Source organism: Mustela erminea, chromosome 20, assembly GCF_009829155.1.
Source record: "Mustela erminea isolate mMusErm1 chromosome 20, mMusErm1.Pri, whole genome shotgun sequence".
Classification (NCBI taxonomy): domain Eukaryota; kingdom Metazoa; phylum Chordata; class Mammalia; order Carnivora; family Mustelidae; genus Mustela; species Mustela erminea.
In genome coordinates this window covers 38,777,815-38,801,726 of record NC_045633.1, presented here as the reverse complement: position 1 = coordinate 38,801,726, position 23,912 = coordinate 38,777,815, and the positions used below count along the sequence as shown (strand labels likewise).

Sequence of the window (23,912 nt, the reverse complement as noted above, 5' to 3'; positions counted from 1 at the left end):
CCTTTCTGCTCATTCTTTGTCTGCGGGATGCCCCTGTCGCTCCTGTCCCCCAGTGGCACCTCTTCCGTGGAACCGCTAACCCCGCCCGCCCAGCTACGCAGAATTCATTCCTCGCACCCCGACCCCGTCTATATCGTAATAACCAGCGGTAGATTCCTTTCCTCCGCTTGGGTAGGTCCCAGCTCCTCCGCTCAGATGTACCCTGGGGCCCAGGCACACGTGTATTTTTGAATCCCTGGTACTGTTTACAGCGAGCCTTGTGCATTGCAGACCCCTAACAGATATTTGTGGACGCGTTGAATCGAACTAATGGAAAGCAGTTCCCGGAATTCTGAAGTAATCAGACTTCAGGGATCTCTACCCTCTCATTTTACTAGACTCCACTAGCGACTTGCGGAGTATCTACTCCCTGCTAGGCACCGGGAAGACGCTGATGAAAAAGCCAAGGGCTCGTGATTAAGATGACAAGATTCTTTCAAAAAAGTGGCTTTGGGTTCTCTTCTGGCGTTCCATCTGGGTTCGGATCTTCCCAAGGTCGGTGTGTGGCACACAGAGGTAGAAGAGCCGCCACTCGCGGGACGCTTCGGCTCGCGGGTAAAGGCTGGGGGAGGAAACAGAGTGTGTTGTTTAATCTAGAAATATGTCCACTCATGCTTATTCAGTAGAAAGCATCTCTGGGCCTTAGTACAGAATTCTCTTACGTGGAGTGAGTGCTTTTCCTTGTACCACAGCGCCGTGGCCCCCGTGTTGTCCGCATACAGATCTGCTCAGTTCATCTGGGAGTCCTGCGGGCTGAGCGGGAGCAGGGACCTTGCCCAAGGACACGCATTGAAGCCAGGAGAAGCAGAGCGCCGGTGGGGAGCCGGAGGGGGCGGGGTCCTCCCTTCCCGTGACGTTGGCTGGCCCCCTGCGTCCGTCTGTCCTGCATCGTCCTGCACCTCCCGGGCACAGGTGAGGTCGGCTCCGTCCGTGCTGAGTGCTGAAGGTGCAGTGATTTAAAAACAAGTGGACACTAGTCAGTTGGGGATAGGAAAAAAGAAATCAAGTTTTACTTCCTTTTCTCTGATTTACTGGTAAGGTTCAGACAGTTGAGGAAAATTGGGTTTGGGGAGTATCTGTGGATTTCTAATGTCTTTACTAAACCTTAGTATCATCTTTCTTTTCTTTCTTTTTTTTTAAGATTTTAGTTATTTATTTGACAGACAGAGATCACAAGCAGGCAGGGAGGCAGGCAGAGAGAGAGGAGGAAGCAGGCTCCCCGCTGAGCAGAGAGCCCGATGCGGGGCTCGATCCCAGGACCCTGAGATCATGACCTGAGCCAATGTCAGAGGCTTACCCCACGGAGCTGCCCAGGCGCCCCTATCATTTTTCTGATAATAATCGAGAGCCAGTTGGTTTTTAGATTTCAAATGCGTTTATCCAGACCTTCTAGAAGTCTCTGAATGTATGATAATTTAATTTCTTTGAATTGTTTACAAATAGATGAAACCTGACACTTCCGCTGGGGTGGATTTTATTTCCTCAACAGTGTGTAAAAAAATCACGAATTTTCCCTCTTATTCTCCAAGGTTAAACATACATTTAAGACCTTAAACTCACACGTAGCATTACCGTGTGAGGCAGCCTGTCTTTCCGGGTGTGCAGCAGCAGGGCTGCAACAGAGACGCACACGGGTCTGCGCACAGCCTGTTCCTGGCACAGTGACTCACCGTAGCCGGAATGTGGAAATGACCCAGGGGTCCATCCAAAGAACATGCGATGGAATATTATTTGGCCTTAAAAAGGAAGGAAATTCTAGCGCACGCTACAGTGTGGATAGGCCTTGAAGACGTGAGCCCAGATGGGATAAGGCGGTCACAGAAGCACAAGTATAGTGTGAGTCCCCCTGGATGAGGACATCTCGGGTTGTCAGAGTCGCAGAGACTGAAGTAGAATCGTTGCCTGGGGTCGAGGGGAGGGGAACGGGGTGGTTTTGTTTCATGAGTGAAGAATTGTGGTTTGATCACAAAAGCGTTCTTGAGGTAGATGGCGGTGATGGTTGCGCGATGCTGGGGACGTGTCGGTCACCGGACTGTACAGTTAACAGCAGCTAAAACGGCATCTGAGAAACGCAGATCAAAACCACAGTGAGCAGCCCCCGGCCCCCGGCAGGAGGCTAAAAGCAAAAACACCGGAGACAGTAAGCCGTGCGGAGAGAAGGGACGGTCTGCGCGCCGGTGGTGGGAGGGCGACCTGGGGCGACCACCGTGGCCCACAGGGTGGAGCATCCTCAGCAAGTCGAAAGTGGAAATCCCACGTGAGCCCGCGGGTCCGCTGCCGGGCGCTTCCACGAGACGCACAGACGCGAGTTCGAGTCGGTAACACGCGCCCTTGTGCTTACCGCGTCGCTGCTCACGACGGCTGAGCTAGGGAAGCAGCCGGTGTCCATCAGGTGCTGAGCGGATGAAGGCGACGCGATACACACACACCGCAGAACGGGACACTCGGCCATGAACGAGGATGAAATCTTGCCACTTGCGACGATGTGGGTAGATGTAGAGGGAGGAATGCTAAGTGCGCTCAGTCCGTCCGAGGAAGACGACACCGCGGGATCTCGCTCATATGTGGAACGTAAGAAACAAAACAGATGAACCAAGGACAAAGAGACGGAGTGGACAAAGGGATGGTTGCACGGGGGAGGTTGGGGAAGGTGTGGGGGACAGGAAGGAGATTAAAATACGTTCATCATGACGAGCGCCGGGTTACGCAGGGGATTGTCCGTCTCCATCCTGTTCCGTCCCTGTATCGTACACCTGAAGCTGGCGTTTGTCTGTTTATCGTTAGAGAGAGGGAGAGGGAACAGGGGAGGGACAGAGGGACAGGGAGGGACACCCAGACCTGCACTGAGTGTGAGGCGGACACGGGGCCCGATCTCACAGCCCCGAGACCATGCGTGACGTGGGCCGCGACCCAGAGTCGGATGTTTACCCGACTGAGCCGTCCCGGCGCCCTGCACCTGAGACGAAATCACACTGGATGGTAACGGTGCTGGAATTAAAATAAAAAATGGTTAAAATGGCCTAAAAAAAAAAAGGGAAGAAAAAAGAAAGAAAAGGTTTTAACTCCATAAGCTGCCATCACAGGGGTCTGTGCTTTTCAGACAGCAGGTGCCACCTTTGTTTGTAGACAGGGGTATGTCTGTGTCACGAGAGTGTGGTGTGTCACGTGTACTGGAACACTTGTGCCCATGGGTGAGGGAGGAACAGAATGGTGCTGTTGCCTTTTTTGAAACAAACAAACAAAAAAACCAGCAAGCAACTGTTTGCTGGTCCCACAGACAGGTGGGAAAATCATTGCTACCCCTTTCTCGTGGGCTCGTGTCATGCGCGATCTGGTGCCGGGTCCTCACCTGTGGCGTGGGCCGGTGCCCCGCAGTGTGCAAGGCTGGTCGTGAAGGAGTGTGAGTCATGGCCCTGCTTGAACCGAAACGTTCTGGCTCGGCAAGTCTTACCTGAGAATCTACCAGGTGCTGGACGGTAGAGTGCGTGCCAGGTCTGAGCTGAAGGGTGAAGAGAGAGTTTAACCCCGTTTCAGTGCATCGAGAGGAGTAGCTGTAGACGGTAGACGGTGTGGATCAGGGGTGTCCCTGCAGCAGGAGTGGGCAGGCGTGAGGCTAGGAGGGGGGTTCGATCTTCCTGAGGAGGCTGCTGGGAGCACCGTCTCCGGGAAGGATCCGTTGACTGGGCTGGCATTTATAGGACCGACACTCGTCCGGTGTAAGCAGACAGGAGCGCGTCGTCCCAGGCTGAGGGAGCAGCAGGGCCAGGACTCCTGGGCACGATGCTGCTGATGGCACGGGTCACCCTGTGGGACTGAGCGACCCTGCGCTTGGTCATTCTTTCTCTAGGAAAGCTGCGTTTGCTCCAGGAGGGACCAGCTCTCTTTCTCGGATGCCGTCTTGAGGTCCTGATGACTTCCTCAGGAGTATCGTCCCTGGCGACAAACCTCTTGCTCTGGAGAGTGGGTTGCAGCGTCTGCTGATGGCTGTTCTAGGTCCGATCGGGTCGACCAGCTGGCTGACCAAATTAGCCCTCCCCTTCGCCTCGTGATGCGGCGACCGGGTTGATGTGTGTTCCTTGACCTGCAGGAGAAGGTTCTCCCAAGTGTTTGGAGCAGTGGCAGCACTCGTAGGTCTGGGAGGACCCCCGCGCTCGCTGGAGAGTCTGTTGAAAACATCAGCGTTGTGTCATTACAGGTAGAGCTTTCGGGGAGGGTCCTCTCCAACACGGGTTGGTTACGTATGCAGCAAAATGAGCTCATGGCAAGCGGGTCACTCGTATTGAAACCTGCAACTTGACTTCAGTGCTGGAGTGACCCTCGGCAGGGCTTAGATTTTCAGTAGACGCCGAGTCCCGGCTCCTTTGTTCCGAATTTACATTTTCTCTACCTGTCCTGATCCACGGTTTCCAAGGCTAGCCTACGATTGGTAGGAGAGGCATTTTGAGGTTGGTTCTGCTGGTTTTAGGAAAGGGGGTGGTGGTGTTCCAGGCAGCACATGCCGTCTGCTGCAAACCCCACTGATGCTGAGGGCCCCGTTAGTGTTAGCTGGTGGGCGACGGGTGCGCTGAATCATCCCGCAAACCCCGCTTGTGGTTCTCCGCTGAGCCAAATGACCCACAAGCCTGCTTAGCTCGGGGATTTAGAAAATTAACACCTTCGCAAAGTGATACTTTGGAGAGTTTAGAATGATTTTTCTGTCTTCATGTAAAATATGGTAGTACATTAAAATTTTATTTCATGTGGATTTTACTACTGGGCAGGATTACTACTCGCAGGGAACGACAGAAATAAGAGACTATCATTCCGGCGCTCGGGGTGTGCCCAGGAGCTGAGACAGCAGAGCCCCGTAGAGCACCCGAGCAGGAGGCACCGGGAGCTGCGGCAGAAATCACCGTGTGTCCGTCTTACTCGAAAGACAGGCAGGGAAGGCGCCGGTTGATGTGAACTTGCACATGAATATTAATTGTCCGTGTAGGTCCGGGGTCTGGGGCCTCTCAGTGTTGCTTGTCTAGTTTATAGGGATAGCTGTGATGGGTTCTGTCTCATTAAAGTCTTTTTTCCTATTTCACCCCCCATCCCATGACTTCCTGTGGAACGGGTGCCGGCAGCTTAAGTGTCTCGCTACTCATTCTTGAAGAAGCGTGTTTCCCTGCATGCAGCGGGCTCTAGTTAATGTTAAAAAGGCAAAGAAGAGGAGTTGAAATATTGGAGCTCAATTTCGACGTGTCTTCATACCCAACATACTTATTCCTGAGCGACAACTGTTGTGTTTCCCGAGGCCGACACACACAGACCCCAAACAGCCAGCCCGCACCCGGAGCCCTGGCGAGCCCACCTGTCTTCCACAGGGCACCCTTCTCCGGTGGGTCCTTCCCCTCACAGGCTCCTGGGAGGTGCCTCTGCTCTTGGAGTGCTTCGCGGTGCTACAGTAGCACATGCGTTTCCCTGGCAGACGTCTTCTCTCTCTTGTGTTTACTGCCAGCCGTGCCAGGCAGAGAGGGCCGTGACTTTGCAAGCTCTCCCGTATGTCCTGTTGGCATTTCTTGGGGACCCCTTGGTGCATGGTTTCCGTCCCCGGGGGGCTGCAATCTCTCCGTTCGTACAGATCGCCATGAGTGGCCAGAGGACCTCCAGTTTGTGGGTGGGTGTCTAAGGAAGGGTCCCTCCTTTTCTTGCCTTGGCATTGGGCATTTCAGGGAGCTTCTAGGAGATGGGGGTTCCAGCCAAGGGCCTGATGGCTCTTGAGTGAGGCCAAGCCACGCTTGAGCCAGCTCCAAGCACCCATCATGCCTCACATGCTCGGCTGTCCCCAGGGGCTTCTCCAGCCCTTCTCCCCGCGGGGATCCGGGCCCTGCCCTGGTGGTTCTTCTCTCTGCTCTGCCTGCTGACCGGTGACCGCACTTCCTGCCTCGGCCGCCGGGTCTGCTGCTCTCTCGGGTCCTGTTCTCAGCGGCGGGTGCAGCCTGCCTCTCGGGCCCTGGGCTGTCCCTGGTCTCCCTTACCCGGGATAAGGGTCGCCGACCGCAGCTCCGGGCTGGCAGATGTTTGCCGGAGGTGGTGGCAGGGCACTTCTCGATGTCCCGACCCCAGTCAGTCTCCTCTTACCGGCGTGGTAAGAATCCCCAGCGGGTCGAGCTTCATCTGTCTGCGCGGCAGCTAAATTGCGCAGAGCCCCGGGTGCGGCGGGCGTCGTAGGGCGTGAACCTGCTCCTTCAGTGTAGAGCGTGAACACGGCCTGCGGGATGCTGCGAGTCACTACCGACCGGTCTGTGGCTGCTCGCTGGTACCTAGCTGAAAACCGGTGACCCCCCACTCTCCCCGCTTCTCTTCCCCTCTCTCCTGCGGAGCACAGTTGGCTCTGGGACCTGTGGTTCTGCTCCTGGGGCTAATCAGGTCTGGGCGGGGGGCTGGCGTGACCCACTGTTATGCAGAAGGAAAACAGAGTGGACCCCGAACTCCCAGGGAGTTAAACAAGACTTAGTTTCTTGCATCTTTGCCCCTATTTTGATGGGCTGGTTTCCTTACTGCTTTCCTGGTTTATTCAGAATATTGGAATCTCTGGGGAGGGGGCAGAAGGGGGCCGGGCGTTGAGGGTGTTTGACGGAATGAGCACTGGGTGTTCTATGCGACTGACGAACCACTAAATTCTACCCCTGAAACTAATAATACTCTGCATGTTAACCAAATAGAATGTAAATTTAAAAATTAAAATATGGGAACCGCTGTATGGCGTGTCCCTGCAGAACTTCCCTGGGGAGAGACCACCCCATTTCGTTGGTTTCTTCTCTCGTCGATTCGGATGGCGGATGAGCTCGATGGGTAAGTCTGACGCTGAGTATTTTGACTCTGGGCGTTTTGTCTGTCCCCTTCAGGCCCTATAAGCCAATCCCAATCCGCTGTTCATTAAGCACTTAATAGTAACACTGAAATTTAACGAGCCCTTAGGTTTTGGGATAAGTGTCGCGTGCATAACAAGCCTTCCAAGTGGGTCCGACTCCTCTCTTTTTATTTATTTATTTATTTATTTATTATTTTAAAGATTTTATTTATTTATTTGACAGAGAGAGAGCACAAGTAGGCAGAGAGGCAGCAGAGAGAGAGAGAGGGAAACAGGCTCCCCGCTGAGCAAGGAGTCCGACACGGGGCTCGATCCGAGGACCCTGAGATCATGACCTGAGCCGAAGGCAGCGGCTTAACCCACTGAGCCATCCAGGCGCCCCTCTTGTCTCTTTTTAAAGATTAGGTGATTTTTCTGCGATGTCATGGCTGCTTAGAGCGGGGGCCAGGACGCAGAAGCAGGTCTTTCGCACTCCAGGGCTGTCTTCCTCGGGACGCTGTCCTGCCTCGGAGCTGCTTACTCTGCTGCAGGTGCCACGGGAGCAGGTGTGTGAGTGGGGGGAGGGCGTCAGCCGGGCTCGGAGGCAGAGCTGGTGCTCACGGGCCCTTCCGGGACTGTACAAGTCGGGCAGACGAGGCACGGCCTTGATGGGCAGGTTTCGTGACACCGTGAGACAAAATGAGGAAGACCCTGGGGAAGTCCAAGGTCCTGGAGAACTGGAGAATTTCCCGCACATTTAGAAACATGCCACGTCTCCTGGGTGGGCCCTGAGCACTTTTTTTTTTTTCCTTTAAAGAGTTTATGTATTTGAGAGAGAGAGGGAGCGCGTGCGTGAGTGGGAGAAGCAGGCTCCCCGCTGAGCAGGGACACGTGGCTCGATCCCAGGACCCCGGGATCATGCCCTGAGCCACAGACAGATGCTTGACTGACCGAGCCCCCCAGGTGCCCCAGGCCCTTTGATCGTCTAGTTCATGAGGTCTGCTTCGGCATCCTTCCCTACTCTACAGCACGGGTGGTGGGACTCCTTCTGGAGGGCCCGGGAAGGGTTTCGTTTGCAAGCCTGTCTGTACGGGTGTTAAATAATTTTTACACCCTGGAAATAGTTCTTCAGGAGTTGCCCTCACAGTGGATTTCCTGGGAGCACATTATTTTTAAAATGCACTAAAGGAGCTCGGTATTGAAAGAGGTTCTGTAAAGCACGGTCATGCTCCCGACTGGTCTGTTCTCTAAGTTTTTATGTATCAGGTTTCTTTTAAAGCAAGTCTTCACCCTCATGTTGGGAGATGCTGAAGTAGAGCTTCTCTGTTCCTCCTCTTCGTGGGGTTCTCGCTGAGATCCGGGAGCTGGGGTGCGTGCAGGCTTCAGTTAGAGGTGGTCCCCTCCCTGAGAGCTTGGGAGGACCAGACAAGCAGACTTTAACGAGGGGAACCACAGTCCAGGATTCGTGACAAGGTCACCCTGGCAGATCGGCCTCAGGTCCTCAGGTGTGTTGGGGTGTGGGGGGTGCATGGCTGCCTGGAGACACCCAGGAAGGGGCTCGTCTGGGCTGGGCTCTCAGGGAAGTTACTTCTCTTTCCTTCTCGCTCCCAAAGCAGAGTGCTCTCGGGTTTTCCCTACTCTCCGCGAGGCTCTGCCGGCCTCTCTCTGTTTGTGGGAAGAGCTCGAGGCTACCCAAGGTGAGCTCTTGTCAACCTTGCCTTTTGCCTGTGAATATCCCCATGTCCCTTTCTATCAACTTGCTCTCACTCTGCACTTCCAGCTCTTGAAAGGAAATGACTGTTAAAACAGTGCCCTCCTCTCCCCTCAAACCCTGGATTCTCCAGCCCTTCCCCCCAATCTTAATCTGCCATTTACCCCCGGCACTCCCCCACGCACTCAAGTGCTTTCAGGAGCCCTTGACTCTAAGAAATGCTCTTTCCCACCCCCTCTGCTCTCGGTTGAAGCTACCGTTGCGGCCCTCTCCTTAAGCTCTCCATGTTGGTTCTAGGATGGCTCTGTTCCTTCTGTTCTTCTCCTGTTCGCCGTTTGCAGTCTGATTCTGCTGTTGCCGTGCGTGGTGTTGAGTCAGACCCCAGAGGGCCACAGCTGGTTTCCTTAAAACCCCTTCTCCTTCGGCTGGTCCTCTGTCTTCTGACTTGCTTCTTGTCCTTCTTCCCACCCCTAATTGTGTCTGTTACTCAAGCTGTCTCCTGCACACTCTTCCCTCCTGTGCTGGTGCTTTGGGCTTTCGCCGTGGCACTCAGGTGTCCCCACGTGGGATCCTCATTGCCAGTTGCACTCCTAGACTTTGGACTCAAGCTTTCCATGCCTCGCTTGATGCTTTCACTGAGCTTCTGTGAAGCTTGGCACCCCTGCCCCTCCTGGTGCAGCCAGCTCTCATAACCCTCCTGGATGGCATCCCTGGGCACCTGTGTGCCAGTCTCACTGTCCTCTTTGGGTCTTCTCCATTGGTCCCAACCTTCGGGTGATTGCTAAATTCGTAGGATTTATCCACCCATTATCCCAGCACACAGCAGCCCCTTCACATGCCCCCCCAAGCCTGCCTTCTCTTGCATTCACTGCCCTGTTCCACAAGAATACTGCCTTTCTTTGGGAAAACATCTCTTGCATTTCTTTTCCCATTTTTAATCTTTTTTTTTTTTTTTTTTGGTGTTGAGTTATAGACCTTCTTTATATATGCTGGATATTAACCTCTTATCGGTGAGAGGAAGGATGACATAGATCAGGGGTTAGGAGCGCGCTTTCCTTGATGGGCACTGAGAAATGTATAGAATTGTTGGATCATGGTATTGTGCACCTGTGACTAATGTAACACTATGTTATGTAAAACAAAAACAGCAACAAAACAATAGCATCCTGCCAGGCCCCCTGCTGCCTCCCTGTTGCTACTCCTGCACACCTTACACACGCCAAGTGTCAGCATCCGAAAAACGTAGCTCCGATTTATCACTCTTCCCCTTAGATCTACTCTGACCCTGGTGGCCAAGGCTCTTGGCAGTAGCGGTGCCTGTGTCCCTTCCTTACCACTGCTTACCGCTGCAACCCATTACTACAGACTTAATGGCCTAGAATCATATCACGATATTATCTTGCAATCCTAGAAGTCAGAAATCTGCAATGGATTTTACTAGGCTGATGTGGTTGTTACCAGGCTAAGGTTAAGGTGTCAAGAGGCCCGTGTTTTTTCTGGAGATGCTGGGAGAGAACAGTTTCCTTGCCTTTCTCTGCTTCCAGAGGTGGTGTGCTCTCCTGGGCTCCTGGCCCCTTCCCTTATCCTCAAAGCCAGCAGCCTAGAACCTTCCACACTTTCTCTCCCTCCGACTCTGCTCCCTCCCTCTTCTGTCTTTTAAGAACGTGTGATTACATTTGCCCACTGGGATGATGCAGGATAATGTCCCCCACCTTGAGCTGCTGATGAAATCACACCTGGACCATCCTTGTGCTCTGTGAGCCGACGTTCTCAGAGGTTCTGGGGCTCGGGACGGGAGCTTCCTTGGGGAGATACTTTTCCACCATCCGCAGCCCCCACGCTCTCTTCCACGTTATTTTTTTCTTTTTTCCGCAATTGTATCTTTCGTGCTGGACAAATGATAATACCATAAAAGACCATAAAATAAGACCAAAAAATTAGACCATAAATTCCAGCCCTTGTGAAATCCACGCACTGTGCCAAGGAACAGAGCCTCCTCTAAACCGCACGGCGCCCGGGGACCCCGGATGGCTCAGTCGGTGGCGTGCAGGACTCTTGATCTCGGGGTTACAAGTTTGAGCGCCATGTTGGGTGTAGAGATCACTTATAAAAAAATCTTTAAAAAACCATGCAACTGTTGTCTAATACAGTAGTTACTTTCTCAGTTTATAGAGGAGGAAACTGAGTTTCAGAGTCATTTGCTCAAGGCCACCCACTCGTGGAGAGTGCAGTTTCTAAGAAAGAGTCTGATGGAGATAAAATTTACATACTATAAAATTCACCTGTTTTAGGTATACAACCCAGTGGTTTTTCATAAATGTATAGAGGTCTGCATGCATTCCCACAATCCGGTTTTGGATAATACCTGTCACCCCAAAATGATGTCTAGAGGAGCTCACGTTCAGTGGGGAAGTCGGACATTTAAACGAATCGTTGTGTCACAGAATGGATGGGGAGGGAAAGCGTCCTAGTTCCTAGAAGCATTACTTTGCCGCAGTCTAATCAGATGAGATAAATACCCAGTGGGACGACAGACATTCAGGGACATGGGCCTGGCGCCGTGGACAGGGCTGTGTTGACCAAAGGTCTTGTGACAAGGGAGGGCCGAGCTGCACAGGGAGGCACTCGCTACACGGATTGTTGCCAACAATCCCTGGTTCTGGTTTGCCATGAACCTGAACTCTGACGTTGGAGGGTTCAGCAGAAATGTCACCAGGGGTCACAGATAGAAAAGCCCGCCTAGACAGGTCATGAGTGGGTCCCCGGATCAGAGTCCCGGCCCTGCCAGCCAAAGACCTTCAGCCCGGGACCCACAGCGTTTCTGGTGCTTCTGCGTCTCGTGTTCGTAACGGTGCAGAGATGTCCTACCCTCGCTGTTTCCTCCGTGGAATGCGCAGTTGGCCGTGATTGCGCTCCTCCTGTCCCTGTGAACCTTGCAGGCCCTGGGGTGGTAGAGTTTAACCTGCGGTGACATGTCTGAGGGGGAATCCCAATCATTGGGAGGATCTTCTAGTGTAGCTGTCTCTCTTCTGGACCTTTCGTTGCAGTTTTATAAGTGAGGAAACAGCCCCAAAGGGGAAGCGAAAGCAGCAGCTAACAGCTCATGTACCAGACGGCGTCCCGGGCGCGTCCGTGCCTCACGCCACTCTGTCTCCCCTGGGAGACCGGCGGAGAGAACGGCGCTCGGAGGAGAGCCCCGGCTTCATGAACAGTTTCCGCTGCCAGTTCTTTCCCGTACCCTTTCGCCTCGCGGAAAATACGCCCAGTTTAAACCGCGTGCCTCCGGCAGGGTGGGTGCTTGCTAAGAGTTCAGAGCAGCTGAGTTTGATTTTCTTGCAAAGAGCACATGGAAGTAGGGAGCGCACAAGATGGTGTGACATTTTAATGCCCTTTCAGTGTAAATTCTACAAAATCATCAAGGTAGCACCGAGGGCTTGGCTTTAAAATAGAACACACACCAAATTTTGTGCCCTCGGAGACGGAGGGCCGTGTGACCTTCCTGCCGAGCGGCTGGTCTGTGGCGCACAGAACCGAGAAGGACCCCTTTCGTTGTCTCTCTGCCCCTTTTGAGGGTGGACGGACAGGCTCAATTCCTCTGCTCACTTCTTCGCAGTGGCCTTTTTGGAGTGTCGTGTCCCACCCCCATCCCGGTGGGAGGGAGCCAGGACAGCCCAGAGGACGGCGTCTGCCCCAGGTTAGCCCTGCTGGCCCAGGAGCAGCCCCCGTGCTTGGGAAGGAACCTCCTTCAGCAGGGACCCGGGAGCCACGACGGGGCATCTAGGAAGGCCAAGTTCGGATGCTGGGAGTCGCCCGCCCGTGGTGAGCTCAGAACGGGGTCCGCCCGTTCTCTTCGCTGGGCTGGATCTCCCAGCATGCGGCACCGCAGGGGGAGAAACCCGTTGTTCCCACTTCCCCTCCCCTCACGTCGATCAAAACGCGCGTCACCTTCCGTCCTCCTTGAGAGCCGAAGGGGGAGCTTCTGCGTGCGGGGGTCTGGCCTGTTTTCGGTGTAGGGCTGACGTTTCCCCTGCAATTTCTCTCCTCCAGCGCCCTGGGGGGGACTTCTGTGGTTTTAGTTCTTCTGCTGGTTTGGGGTGTGTCAGCGCCACACCAAGGTCACCTCTGCCGTCCCCTGAGAAGGGGTCTTCTCTCCATCCCTCTGCCTGTTGACGGCCCGGCAGGTACATGGCGGCAGATACGCGTCATTCTTGTTCTGTTCGGCCGCCGCTGGTCCACTGCCCATCGCTTTACTGGGACCATAGCTTCCCCGGGAACCCGTAGCTCCCCCGGGCGGCAGACCTTTACGACCCGGGAAAAGAAGGTCCTGAGGCACGAGTGAGAAATCAGCCGTGGCTCCCTCCAAGCCAGGTGCCCACACGGTAGAGCTGAGGATCTTACGGGAGGGCACCCAGCATCATTAGGGCCTGGGGTGCAGATCCTGGCATGTGGGCCAGGCCGCAGACAGGAGGCCACCAAACAAAAGTCCTTCCAGGACCCTTGCAGTGCGTGCCTCGGTGGCGAAGTGTCACCATCCAGAGAGGGACCTGGTGGCTTTTGGGGGGGGGGCACTGATGTTTCCCTCCTGCGGCGGGCCGGGCGCGGCTGGGCAGGAGCAGGAGAGACGCTTCAGTGGGTGACCTTGGTCGGGGCTGCCGGCGTCGCGGCCGCCATCAGCGTGCGGTGAGCTGCGTTTCCAGCGAACGTCCTTCCGACTTGAAGGTCACAGAAATGCCCCTTCTTCAGAACTCGGGTCTGTACTTGCTTCTCCCCGGGCGTCCAGGGGGAGTCATGGAGACGCTGGCCCACAGGTGGCAGCCACAGGCCATTTTCACCTGAAACCAAGTTCCCTGGATGGAGGCCAGGGCGGGCGGCGCCCCTGCCTCTCCTGTGCCTCTGGGAGGAAGGCAGGGTTTCCCGCTGAGAAGGCACAGCCGGGACGAGAACGAGGACCCATCTTGCTCCTGGGGCCCCACCGTCTAGCGAGGCGGAGACACAGGCCGGCCGAGAAGGGGCAAAGGCCTCGGTGCTCGGGCCCCAGGAGGCCAGACGAGCTCCCTGCGCTGCCCTCCCGCCTCGCCGATGTGAACCCATACAGAAGCATGAAAATCGCGGTTTTATTTCAGTACTTGATAATAATGAATCTCTCCAACGGGACTATTCTTCCCTTTTTAAAAAAAAAACAAATCACACAATAAGAACTCTATTACCCAAAGTGTTTCCTGTTCACTGGAGCTGTCAGGAACCGCAGTGCTAAATCCAGTTCCCGGCTGTGATCGTTCAGTGGCTCCCTGGGGTCTGGTGACAGCGCCCTGCCCCTTTCCTCCCCTGTCCCCGCTTCCATTTCTATTTTTAATTGTTCTCCCCCTCTTCATTACGGGTTTAGTTTTATGGAGATATTAAGTCTTTGGGAAGAAGGTACGGGTGGAAATCTAAATAAACAGCGTTTATCGGTCAGTTCAGCACCCTCTGCCCTCAGGTTCATTTTCCCCCTCGGTACTCTGCCCCGCATTACGTACTGATCTCACATTCAGAAGATGCTCTCCTGTCTTGCTTAGCCTCTGTGCAGTGCCGAGCAGGGGCCCGGAGCTGATGCGGGTCAGTTCTGCCTGGTGCCGGCACAGGTTCGTGGCAGGTCTGAACGCCCAGTGTTGCCCCAGGAAACACAGTTCCTGGGGAAATGCCTGTCCTTTACTTAGTCGGGGCTCCCCTCTTGTCAGCCACCATAAGGAACGTTCTGATGAGCCACTCTAGGAGAAATCTCTCCTTGCATTGGTGATGGTTTTTTAAAATTCCAGACGTGTACCAGCGAAAACCCTGGGTCAGTGCGTATAAATGTTGAGGGCTCTTAGGACATTTTGGATTAAGATTGTTTCCCTCCACGTTGCCAATGACTACTGCACCCAACCGTGTATGAGAATTCCCATTTTACTGCAGGGTCACCAACATGGTGTTGACAGTTTTAAAGTTGTTGCCAATCTGGTAGTTTCAGATAATACGGCAGTTTTTCTTGACTTTGATTACTCGTGAGACTGAATTTTTTTTTTCTATGCAGGTAATTTCCTGCACTCTTGGATCTGTATGTTTTGGTGAGAAGGTAGCTCTTGCCAGGATTTTGTTCCTCACACTGACCCTGTTGACCACCCAGCTGTGGCGATTTCTCCCACTCACGCAGGACATTCTCTTGTGCACGTGAGGTTTCTTGTTCTGTTGCCTGTGTGTGTGTGTGTGTGTGTGTGTGTGTGTGCGCGCGCAGGCATGTGTGCGGGGGCATGTGTGCCTGCGTGTGTGTGCGCACACATGTCTACAGGGCGAGGCACACGTGTGCACACATGTCCGTGTACACACACACAGACGTATGTGTCTCTACGTATGTTCGCACACGTGTGTGTCTTCAGGAGTTTTAATGGAATGCGGGTCGGGGTACCGCATGCCTCAGCTCTGATCTCCACGTTGACTCAGAAGCTCGGCTGACTCTTGAGGGAAGGGCCCTAGACTCCGTCGTGGGTGGCCGTGTGGCTACCGTGAGAGGGCGGTTCCTCGTGTCCTGGGCTGATGGTCTGGTCTCAGTGACGGAAGGTAGTTAAGCAGTAGAATATCCGAGGGCTCCTTTAACCCGCGCATCGTCGATAAAGGATGTGTCGTCGGGCTCAGAGTCTGGGTGGGGAAGTCCAGGTGGGGAATTTTCCAGTCTTTGCTGTGTGCTGCTGCCGGTGTCTGCGTCTGTCCGTCTGCATCTCTGCCCCCCAGGACTTTTCGCCTGCAGGTTAGAACAGACTTGGCGGGGCACCTGTGGCTCAGAGGGTTAATGTCCGCCTTTGACTCAGGTCATGGTCCTGGGTCCTGGAGTTGAGTCCTGCATGGGGCTCCCCTGCTCATTGGGAAACTGCTTCTCCCTCTGCCTCTCTCTCTCTGTCTCTCATGAACAAATAAATAAAATCTTTAAAAAAACCAGATTTGGGGAATTTAGCCAATACCGCCAAAAAGATAATGAAGCATCTCCCCCTGCAGAGCAAAATCGCCTGGTGGACACGATGGCTGTTACGGACTGAATGTTTCTGTTCCCTTCAAATCCCACAAATTCATACGTCGAAGCCCCAGCCCACCGTGCGGTAATCGTAGGAGGAGGGACTCTTGGGCCGTGGTTAGATCTAGAGGAGGTCCTGAAGGCAGGCTCCCCGCGATGGGATGGGCGCCTTTAAAAGAAGAGAGTGTTTCCACCGCAGGAGCACACAGGAGAAGGCGGCCGTCCGCCAGCCCGGCGTGGGTCCTCACCAGGAACCGAATCTTCTGGGCCCTTGGTCTCAGACTTCCAGCCTTCAGAGCTGTGAGAAGGAACTGTCCGTTGTTTGGTTCCCCTGTCCGTGGTGTTTTGTTAGAGCCGTCTGCGCAGGTGAAGACGGTGCGTCGGAGCTCTGGTGTTGTGGGGTCAAACCCACCATGTCCCTGAGAAGGACCGAGTTACCACGCTGCCTCTGCTCTTCCTGGTGTCTCCCGCTGGTCTGAGGGACAGTTGTTTGTCTGGACCTTGTGTCCTAAAGCACAATGACGTTTGCTCGGGGAAGCTTCTTCCTCGAATGTGCTGTTTTCTCCCCGACCGGGGTATAGAGTCCCACCCACTCCTGGGAACAGAAACCAATAAATCATGGGGTGCCTGGGGGGCTCAGTGGGTTAAGCCTCTGCCTTCAGCTCAGGTCATGATCTCGGGGTCGTGGGATCGAGTTCCGCATCGGGTTCTCTGCTCAGCGGGAAGCCTGCTTCTCCCTCTGCCCACCGCTCCCCCTGCTTGTGCTCTGTCTCTGTCGCAAATAAAAATAGAATCTTAAGAAAAAAAAAAAAAAGAAACCAACAAGTTCCATGGAGGGGAAATCACTGGTTCCCAACAGACTGGTTTGGACCCAAAGACACCTGTTCCGTCTCTCCTCCTTCCCCTAGACCCTCCTTGACTATGGTCTGTGGGTTTTTTTATGACTTTCCGACTAATTCACTTATTGGGCAGAACTTAGCACCTTCAGTTTTGATTTCAGTTTCCCGTATTTTGCTCTTGGGCGAGCACAGGTTGCCGTGGAAGCAGTGATGTCAAGGCCAGGGGGATAGCTTATTGGCCCGGACGAGGGCCTTAGGGAGTTGTTTTCTGTAGTAACGTTGGGGCTGGTGCTAGTCATACTACGAGCAGCGGCGTGCCGGGTCCCGGACTTGTGGCCACCCCGAGGCTCCTAAGTGCTGTCCGTCCCTGAGAAGGCGGCTGGCTCTGTGTCCTGGACCCCCGCCCCAGCCGGCCATGTGCTGTAGTGGAGCGGACTCAGCCTTAGGGGGAGTCTGGAGGTGGGACAGGCCACAGCTTTGTCCGCGCCCCCAGAAGTCATCACTGCCTCCTCTGTGAGTCCTTTCTGGTGTCCTCACGGTTTTCTCTGACCTCCTGTCCCATTCACGCTGGGCTCAGACCGTGTGCAGAAGGTGCCTCTTTCAGAGGAAGAACTTGGGAGCAAATGCTCAGTTACGCTGTCGCTGGCTTGACTCTGGGATCAGAGGCACGTCTGGCCCCGTTGGGTGCCCAGTGCCCCCCAGAAGGAGGTCATCCCCAGGACCGGTTCTTGTCAGAGCACAAGAGCAAGAAGACAGGCGAGGAAAGAAAGCGACGTGGACATTAGAGCTTCTCACCCCGTGTTGTGAGGGGTGTCCCCGCCGACCCTTTCCCATCTTGAGGGTCAAGGCCCCGTCGACTTGGGATGTGCTCTGTGGCAGGAGAACATGCCCAGCTCCTACCGCCAGAACCTGGGACTGGATGAGGAATATTCTACGTCGTAAGGGGGCCCTAGGATTGCGGATGGGGTGAAGTTTGCTCGTCAGCTGACCTTTGGCTAAGAACTTCTCCTGGGCCATCCGGGTGGGCCCGACCTAAAGCGTCCATAGGAGGGAAGGAGGGAGGGTCCACGGGACGCAGGAGAAACACGGAACCAGCTCAGCTGTCGCGGGCGTTGAAGGTAGATCGGTTCCTTGGAGGCAGGAGTGCGTGCGGGCCGCCTCCGGCAGCGGGGTGGGCGAGGGAAACAGACTCCCCCAGAGTCCCCAGAAGGGTCTCGGCTCTGACCACAGCGGGCTGTAAGCTCAGCGAGCCCCATTGCAGATTTGTGGACTCTGGACCCGTGAGATAGTATATATATATATATTTTTTCTGTTGTTTCAAGGCCCCAAGCTTGTAGCAGTTCTTTTCAGCAGCCGGAGGACGTGGCGCCTCCCCTGGGCCTTCTCTGGATGTTTTTCTTCCACTAACAGACCCCAGCCCCTTACCCCGTGTCCCCCATGGAGCGTATCTCCCTGGGGTTCATGGACTCCAGGACAGGACCCCTTGCCTCGAAGTGAGAGTCTGACTGACCACAGGGACGCATTGTGCGGTGTGCCTGGCCCGGGGGCCGTCTCCCTGGAAGCAGAGGCCCGGGTGGAGTGTGCAAGGCTCCTCAGGGAGAGTCGAGGGCAGCGGGGCTGTGAATCCTAAGGGGCCCAAAACAGGACAGCACAGGGGAGTCCCCGTCCCGGATGAGGACCTCATAGTCTTGGCCAGACCAGCGGGCGTTCTGGAGTAGGGGTGCGGTGAAGGGGGCCCGTGTGGGGTAGAAGAGGCCTGGCCCGGGCACTGCCAGCTGAGGCTGCCCAGAGAGGGCGGGCCGCGGCCCCCAGAGCCCAGCTGCACCCGCAGTTCCGTCCTGGAGGGAGACCCCGGCGCTGTGGTCCCGGCTGTCCCGGTCGGGCAGTGGCCCCAGGGGGAGGGGGTGTTGTGTCTTGGTTTCAGCGCTTGATGTGCTGCGGGACTCCGGGGGTTCATACTGGGGTTCGCTGCCCGCTGCCTCCCTGCCTCGCACTCCTGGGAGAGGAGCTGCCCTCCGCCACCGCCGTGTGGGCCGGTCTCACAGAAACGTGACGTCCCCTGGCAGAGGGGCATCGCGGCGCGGGCGAGCTCCGGCTTGGGCGCCTTGCAGACCCGCGCCCTCCGGCCTTGCTGTCTGAGGCTCCCTGGTGGGGCGCAGGCCTCTCCTGGGTCATGGGCTCCCCCCGCCGCTCCCAGGCCAAGTGCATGTCCCGAGAGGGCTTTACCCCACTCTCCGGTCCCTCGCCTCAGTTTCTGTCACCCTGAGAGCAAGGAGCTGCTGAGCCCTCTCTGGGCTCCCGGGCAACCCAGGGGTGCGGGGCGGGGGGTGCGCAGCTGGCGGGTGTGCTCCTCCCCCTCCCCGCCCGGGACACAGGGTTTGGGGGCAGGGAGAGCACCTTCGAGAAGGCGTCAGGAGAGGACGTGTGCAGGTGCAGGTTCCGTCCCACTAGGTTCCCCTTTCTTGTCACTCTTGCTTTTCCAGGACTCTGTCCCCCAGTAAAGGGTTAGTTCTTAAGCTGTTTTTTTTTTTTTTTAAACATCTTCGCCGAAGTATAATTTATATTCTGGAGAGTTTACAGCACTGCGCAGCCATCACCCAAATCCAGTTTTAGAATGTTTCCATCGCCCCAAACCCCCCTCGGGCCGTCAGCGGTCATGCCCCCTTCCGCTTTGAGCTCCGGCAATGGCCAGTCGGCTTCGTGCTTCTCTAGATTTGCCTTTCCTGGCTCCATTAGCTTTGGCCTCTGGCTTTGTTGTTTAGGGGACCCAGGTGAAGACACAAATGATCCAGAAAATACCCTGGTCTTACCGGATGGCCACTGGACCTGGTCTGACTCAGAGGTCCGAGTGACTGTCCTGGGCAACTGGCTCCGAGTGGAGAACAAGGATGAGAGGTCACAGATTGTATTTATTTTTAACGAGGACATGAGCTGCATTCACAATTGTCATCGTGAGGCGTGATAGAACGCGTCTTCGTGCTAGAAAGATTTCTGCCCAAATTGCCCCATTGTCTCAACTGCCTTCAGAGTGGGAAGTTCTCATCGGATCAAAGGCTCTGAGAAATGAGGGTCTGGCAGCCAGGAGGGCCCCGGGGGTGGGGCTTTCTCCAGGGGACCCTGGCCATCCTGTTTGCACTTTGTGTCTCCCCGGGGAGAAGTTCCCTCCGGGATTCTCTCGGAGCCGGGGGGATGGGGGGGGGGTGGGTGGCGGATCCCCGCATGGGTTGGCGGGAGGGTGTTTTGTGCTGGGGCTGACTGTGTGCCCGTTAACCTGCCACCGTCAGCATGTCAGGATGTTCATCGGAGCTTCAGTTTTCAACCTCTTCACCCGAAGTGTGAGAGAAGCGGGCGCTGTCTTGGAGCCCCTGCGGCGGGGGCGGGGCGCCCCTTAGCCAGTGCCCCTGAGGCTTTCCCTCCTCAATTCCCAGCTGGGTAGCTTCAGCCCCTCGGTGGTATTTAAGACAGAACAAACGGTCACGTGCCCGGTACCCACACAGAAGGGTGTCTGCCAAGCATCTACCTGAGTCAGGTCTTCGAGGATCTATAAAGCGGTTTATTGCATCTTTCATGCGGCCTGGAAGGTGTGCCCGATGCTTGCTGGCGTTGTCTTCTGTGTCTTTGTAGCGGCATCCCTGTCTTTCCGCGTCAGAGGTGTGGAAACTGGCCCAGCTCCCGGGCTCAGTTCGGACCCAGGCCGGACGCCCTTCGCGGGCTGTCTCGCCCCCGGCCAGCAGCGCAGCTGAAGAAGACGGCGTGCAGGGGCTCACGTTTTCGGAGCGGGGACAGAGATAGGAACGGGCACCCCCCATTAAGTCTTACGATAACAGCTACCGTGTGTTGAACATCTGTGATGTCCCAGGCAATGATTTCCGTGTCACCCAATACCTGAGGGAATCTGTTGAGTCATTTCTATACATCTAATCTTTTTTTTTTTTTTTAATATTGATTTACTTTTTGAAAGAGAGAGAGCGAGCATGAGAGGGAGGGGCCCAGGGAGAGGGAGAGAGGGGACCCCAGCAGACGCCACGCTGAGCACGGGGCCGGATGTGGGGCTCGATCTCCTGACCCTGAGATCGTGACCTGAGCCGAGACCAACAGTCGGATGATTGAGCGACTGAGCCCCCCGGGCGACCCTCTCCAGCTCATCATTTGACGGAGGGGCACGCTGAGGCTCAGGGGATGAAGGCAGTGTGCCCCCAGCCGGGAGACGGGGCACCTGCTCTGTTGGAGAAACGGGGCTCTGCAGGGCACAGGGGAGAAGCTTCCAGAGACAGGAGGAAGAAGCGTTTCAGTGGACCCGTAAGACGAGTAGATGTTTGTTCACGAGGCAAACCGGGAAGGGGAGGGCAGGGAAAGGCATTTAATGCAGGAGGAAGAGCTTCGTCAAAGCGAAGGTGTGCAGAACCCTGCCCTGATCTGGGGACTGTACGAGGCCGTCCCTGTCTGCAGCACAGAAGCGAGGGTCGGAGCTTCCCGGGCCGGGCTCACGGACAGGGCAGGAAAAGCAGGGCAAAGACTTGAGGCCCGGGCGGGTGGGGAAGGACAGGTCAGAGACAGCCTTGAGGGTTAGGCGACAGGGAGCCCGAGTTAATTTTGTTGGCAATGGACAGCCTTGGGGAAGATTTAATTAGAGGTGTAACAATTAAATTTTCATTTTGGAATGATTACTCTGACAGCTCAAAATATCTTAACACAAAGTAATTCATTCTTCACATGTGACGAGACTCCCAGGAGATAGAAAACATCCAAGAGGAGCCTTATCGGGGTGGGAGTGGGGGACCAGGAAACATGGGTCCGCCGCTAACACCGAGACGCTTCTAAGAGAACCCCATCAGCACGCCAGGACGTCTGGGGAAGGGGAAGAGGGACGGGGTGGGGTAGTATGAGCCAGCTTCTTTACCTCTGATTGTCCTTTTTGGTGGGATAAAGGGAGACAGCCCAGTGAGCCGGCTGCGAAGGGTCCCGGGAGCCTGGGGGAGGGAACGCGTCTTCAGCAACGGCCGCCTCGGACATTGCTGGAACCCTGCTTTGGACTGTGTCTTTAAATTTTGTTGTTTGTAATTTTTTTTCCTGTTGAGTATCTCATGCACAGAAAGGGCATAAAGGGTAACGCACAGCTCAGATAACTTTTGCAAAGTGAGGAGACCAGCGTTTTCTTAGTTCAAGAAGAAGACATGAGCTTTGAACGCAGAATGCTGAAGCCGAGAGTAAATGATTCTGTTTACGCGTCATGTTCGGCGTAGAGAAACCCACAAAGACGGGAGTTTGCTTAGGGCTCGGATGGAGGATGGCAGCCGAGGGTACGGGGTTTCTTCTGAGAGGATAGAAATGTTCTAAAGGTGACTGTTGCGGCGGCCAGGTACGCACAGATCTGAGGATATTCGGAAAACCGCTGACCGGAGAAAGGAAGGGGCGGGGGGAGAGGGCAACAGGAGCCATTTCAGAGCTCTGGGTGGTCATGTCTCCCACCCCCCAGCCACCGGCTTCTCCTCTACCCTGCGCGTTTCCTGCTCCTCTTTCTGCACTTTGTGTAAAAGGAACCAAAGTGTCCACGTTGCATCCAGCTTCTTTAGCTCAATATTCTGTTTGTGGGATTCATTCATGTTGACTTTTTTTAAAGAATAGGTTTTTTTTTTTTTTCCTGTTACGAGTTAATACACATATATTAAAAAAAAAATCCCTAGAAAACGCAGAAAAGTAAAAAGAGGGCTAAAGGTCTCCAGGTCTTCTGCTGCTGAGATAGAGCCACGTCGCTGTGACCCTACTGATGCGTTTTGGGGTGTCTTTTTTTCCAACTCCTTTTGCTCTGGATGTTGATTTTTACAGAATTGCCGGTAGGAGGGAGGTATATCCCTGCGGTTTTGACAACATCTTCCATGGATGTGCTGCAGTGGTTAAGGGTTTTATTCATACGTAGTATTTGAAATACATTCCGGTCTATTTAGAGCTGTAGTGAAAATAACGCACAGTCAGATGCATTAGAAACCACATCTATCAGGAACTCCAAGTGTGAGAATGTGTGCGGCGTGGTCGATGTGTGACTGTGCAAAACCTGAGAATAGTTTTTCTCGTCTAATCCCTGTTTAAGAATATCCTAAGAACAGGTAAGTCACTAAAAGCGGTTACTGTTCGCAAGTGCGTGTCTGCGTGAGTCCGGGTTCTTGTCGGTACTGGACAGTAAAGGTAAAATAAGTGAAGGTCTCCGGAAGCAGTCATGGAACAGAGCCTTCCGTCTGCATCCCGCCATTTAAAGTTTGAGTTTCATTAAAGAGCCGCATATTTGTTGATGTTTTATAAGAAGCAGGTGCTATGACCTAGGCCTTAAAATACATCGATAATGACCAAATACAGCATTTATCGCCTTCCTACGTTGAAAGAATCTGCAAACATTTTGTAAGAGGGTTTGTTGCTAAAACTTTGGAAACCAACTTTATGTATAGAACAGCCTAGACAGCTGGGTTTTAGAATATACTTGTTAAATTAGCCCAGTAATATATAGTCCTTATGAGAGATCAAAATTAAAGATAAGAGAAAAATAAAAATCACCGGGAATCCTGCCGATCCTATATAACCATTATTCACTCAACAAACATGTCTTGTGTGTCTGCTATTTTTGCAAACCTGTTCTAGATTCTGGACTTATGAGGGAAAGACAAAGTGCCTGCTCTTACAGTTTATATTTTTGATGGGGAGACGTACGATAAACAAATACGATGATTTGAGCTACTGGCAAATGCTATCGAGAAAAAGAAAAAGGCTGTGACCTAAGAATGACATAGGAGGGACAATGATGGTGGTTGGGGGGGCATTTGGAGGAAGACCTGAAAAATGAGCCGTTGTCTGCTGTGGGGATACCCAAGGGCAGAGCAGTCCTCTGAGCTCAGAACTCGCTGGTGGGAATACATTTGCCCTTGACTGAGAGACTGAAGGCCAAGTTAGCAAAGGCAGTAAGAGTGAAGGAGAAAACATCACAGAGCGACCAGGTCCTCATCTCGCCGCGGTACTGAGATCAGGTCTCACCGACCTTTTGAGTGGGTCTTCAGAGTCTTTTCCCTTGTGTCATATTTTAAAAATATTTTTAATAAAAATATTTTTATATTTTAATATTATATTTTATATTTTTCATATTTAGTATATATTTTTAATATTCGGTAATTTATCACATATATAGATGTCAGACTGAGGTGATAGAGGAACACTTTCAACGACACTTCAAATGACAGAGATATAAACAGGGACTTCATGATTGATGATGTCTGCTTTTGGGTCGATTGGTAGTCTTTATTTCTTATACAAACACAGAAACGTCAGTCATTGGCTGTGCTTCCTGGCTTCCAAGTGGCCAGATTTGAGAAAAATATCATCAGGGGATAAGTGTCTTCCCCGCAAAGACCGGGTCAGCAGGTATAAGACAATCAGTGTGGGACATCGAGAGAAATCTGCAGCATGAGTGGAGAGAGACATCCTGCAGGAAGTAGAGAA

At 54.0% G+C, this 23,912-nt stretch overlaps 1 protein-coding gene across 7 annotated transcripts in view; it reads left to right on the top strand.

Annotated features, from left to right (window-relative positions):
* The window catches only part of CALN1 (calneuron 1), a 492,584-nt gene that overhangs the window by 168,342 nt on the left and 300,330 nt on the right, over positions 1–23,912 (top strand). The window lies entirely within an intron of this gene.